Genomic DNA, 3,706 nt, shown 5'->3' on the forward strand with positions numbered 1-3,706 from the left:
GGGGTTTCTGAGTTCCTCAGAAGACAACACAAACTTTCAGAGCTTGAGCATCCTGGGCACTGGGTCAGGGCGAATGTCCTTGAGACATCACCCGTGCATTCGGTTACACTGAGCTGGTCTCGGGAAGCTGCTGCCTGGAATCTCTGTCATGCCATGTGCAGATTCCTTGGGGAACTGCCATTGCATTAGATAAGCAGATTCAACTTCAGCAACAGATGTAGTTTTGCATTCCCATGCCAGAAGCTATCAGGACTCATCATGCCACCCACCTGGTTTGCTTCAGTGACCACTGAATGCCTGAGTGTCCTGGCATTCTCTCAACTGGACGTTCATCCCCTCTGGTTCCGTTCATCCTCTGTTCCTGGGTTTCTCAGCCCAGGGTTTCTGACACTGTTGACCTTTTGGGTTGGGTAACTCTTTGTTATGAAGGACAGTTCTGTCCATGTTTGGCAGCAGCCCTGGCCTCTACTCACTAGACGCTGGTAATACCCCCTCAGTTATGACAACCAAAAAGGTCTCTGGACATCTCCAAATGCACCCTTGGAAATGCGCCTTCCCAAATGCATATACCGCTGCTCTAGTAACCTGCATCTCCTGTTGTCACCAGGAACCTCATCCTTATCTTCTTCTCTGGCTTTTCCTGCTGATTTCTTTTCTCTGTTTGAAACTTGGTTCTCCCTGGGTTGTCTCAGATGGGGACTGTTTCTTCTCCTGCATCTTACCAACCCAAAGGTCAGGAGGTGAAGGAATTGTCCTCCTTGCTTCTCATCACTGCACTGGAACAGGCCTTTGTACTCTGCCCACAAAAATCTGCTCCTCTGAAACTCATGCCATCCAATAGTGCTCTTCTTTCTTTCTGATGCATCACCTTTCTCCCTCATCATGGGAGAATTCAGTACCTGACTGACCCTGTTATTCCTCCTCTGAACACCGTCCTCATTCTTAGTGTCTTTAGCATCCGTATTGATGACTCACCCAACACCATGGCCTCTCAGTTCCTGATCTCATCTTTATTGACCTTTTAATTTTCCCAATAAATGATGGAGCACGGATGACTTGCCAGGCACTATTCTAGCTCCAAGTGTTATAGAAGTAATTGGGTAGACAAGATCTCTGCCCTCATGAAATTTACATTATAAATACGCTCAGAGAAGTGCACGCAATAAGCAAACAAGAAAACTTCATTTTGCTAGTTGATATTAAAGGAATAAAGAGGCTGTTTTGGATAGGGAATAACAGGGTTGAGGGGATGAGTTTGCATTAAAGGGCAAAGGATGCCCTCTCTGAGATGTGAAATGCTGAATTGAGACTTGAAAGGTGAAAAAGGGTTGACCATGCAAAGAGCCAGGGGTGGAAAATATAGGAAGATGAAACCAGAAGTCCAAAAAGGCTTTGGAGTGGTAATGAGCATGGGTGTTCAAGGAACAGAAAATTGGCATAAGTGGCTGGAGCAGTGAGTAGAGAGGATGGCACTGGATGAGAAGATTCGTGAAGTAGATGTATGCGCCTTTGCTGATGTGATTGTATCTTGTGTGCACAAAATTGAATTGATCATTCTCCTCCATTTAGTATATCATTGCTGGTCTGTGCCTGCTGTCTTTTACATTTTTAAATATATTATTTTCCCACCTTATCTCTCATTTCCAATCCAATTCCCCTACCTCCCATATATTTCCATTTTCGTGTATTTATCTTCTGTATATATTATTCCATTCCACTTTCCATATGTCTGTCCATATGTCCATATGCACATATCCATGTTTGTTGTATTTCAAAGTGTTTTTATTAGTGGTATTGTGCAATTGATCTTGTTCTCTTTAAATTTTTCATTCAACTTCAGTTTTTGAGGTCTCTTCATATTGCTGTATGTATCTCTTCAATTTCATTAACTGGAAATTAACATAGTATTAATAATATTTGCCACATAATATTCTATCATATATACCTACACCTTTCAATGATCTGGTCTTCCCTTGTGGCTCAGCTGGTTAAAAATCTTCCTGCAATGCAGGAGACCTGGGTTCGATCCCTGGGTTGAGAAGATCCCCTGGAGAAGGGAAAGGATACCAACTCCAGTATTCTGACCTGGAGAATTCCATGGGCTGTATAATCCATGGGGTCTCAAAGAGTCAGTCATGACTGAGCGACTTTCACTTTCAATTTTCAATAATCTATTTCTCAGTTGGTGGCTACCCAACTGGTTTCAGATTATTTACAATAAACAGTACTATACCTATGCTCCCCAGTGAGAACTACTCTGGATATGTCCCCCAAAGTGGAAATGTTGGGTCATAAAATATGAGCATTGTTTAATTTCACTAGTTTGATCTCCTAAATTCTATAGCTGTGTACCCTTCTCATTAGAAAAACTCTGATGGCTCAGTGGTGAAGAATCCACCTGCAATGCAGGAGACATGGGAGATGTGGACTCGATCCCTGAGTGGGGAAGATCCCCTGGAGAAGGAAATGGCAACCCACTCCAGTATTCTTGCCTGGAGAATCCCATGGACAAGAGGAGCCTGGTGGGCTACCGTGTAAGCGGTTGCAAAAAGTCAGACATGACTGAGCATGCATGCATGTGACACTCTCATTAGCCATGCATAGTTTTCTCCATATTTATCACCAGTTCAGCTTAAAGCCCTCCCCAGTCACATTAGCCATTCGATTACTTTTCTTTTAAAAGAAATATCTTCCAGTTGTTGTCCTGCTCCAGACTGAACTGGTTGCTGTCCAGGGCAGCTGTCGTCCAAGGTATCCCTTCACCATCACTCTGGGGGTTTTCTTCTCTTTCCTGCATTTGTGGGTTTTTACCTCTTCCTCTTTCTTGGGATACTCTCTCTTTTTTTTTTAAATTTTTTATTGGAAGATCGTTGCTTTACAATATTGTTCTGGTTTCTGCCATACAGCAACAGGAATCAGCCACAGGTATACATATGTCCCCTCCCTCTTGAACCTCCCACCTTCCCCACCCTCTAGATTGTCACGGAGCCCTGGGTTGAACTCCCTGTGTCACAGAGCAGATGCCCACTGGCTGTCTGTTTCACACGTGGGAATGTGTATGTGTCTGTCCTACTCTCTGGATTCTTCCCGTCCTCTCCCTCCCACCCTGCGTCCGCAAGCCTGTTCTCTTATGCCTGCGACTCCACTGCTGCCCTGCAGATAGGTTCATCAGCACCATCTTTCTAGATTCCACACCCCTGTGTTAATATACTGTATTCGTCTTTCTCCTTCTGACTTACTTTGCTTTAGGTTCATCCATCTCATTAGGACTCACTCAAATGCATTCTTTTTTTTTTTAAAGCCAAGTATCATTCCATTACATAAAATATATGGAATGCTTCATAAATTTGCATGTCATCCTGGCAGGGACCATGCTAATCTTCTCTGTATTGCTCCACTTTTAGTATATGTGCTGTTGAAGCAAGCACACGCTCGTGTTTTTGTGGCACACATCCTCCTGTAGCTTTCTGAGAAATGATAGAAATTTTACTGTGAGTGTTCTACGTCTGCAAATGTCTTTATAGGACTTTCACATTTAATGAAAAGTTTGGATATGAAATTCTTGGTTGGAAATAATTTCCCTTACAATCCAACAGCATTGCTTATTGAATTCTAGCTTCTACTGATGCTGTTGGGAAGTTCAGGACTATTCTGATTTTTGGTACTCTGTGTGTGTGTGTGTGTTTTCTGCTCAGGAACTTTAACA

The 3,706-nt window shown here is 43.1% G+C and overlaps 1 non-coding gene across 1 annotated transcript; it reads right to left on the reverse strand.

Moving 5' to 3' along the window:
- Positions 1 to 3,323: 3,323 nt before the first annotated feature.
- On the reverse strand, positions 3,324 to 3,428 carry LOC139178739 (U6 spliceosomal RNA). The gene has a single exon (XR_011563233.1). It is a non-coding gene; the product is annotated as a U6 spliceosomal RNA (small nuclear RNA).
- Positions 3,429 to 3,706: the final 278 nt, after the last annotated feature.

Source organism: Bos indicus, chromosome 22, assembly GCF_029378745.1.
Source record: "Bos indicus isolate NIAB-ARS_2022 breed Sahiwal x Tharparkar chromosome 22, NIAB-ARS_B.indTharparkar_mat_pri_1.0, whole genome shotgun sequence".
In the NCBI taxonomy this organism is placed as follows: domain Eukaryota; kingdom Metazoa; phylum Chordata; class Mammalia; order Artiodactyla; family Bovidae; genus Bos; species Bos indicus.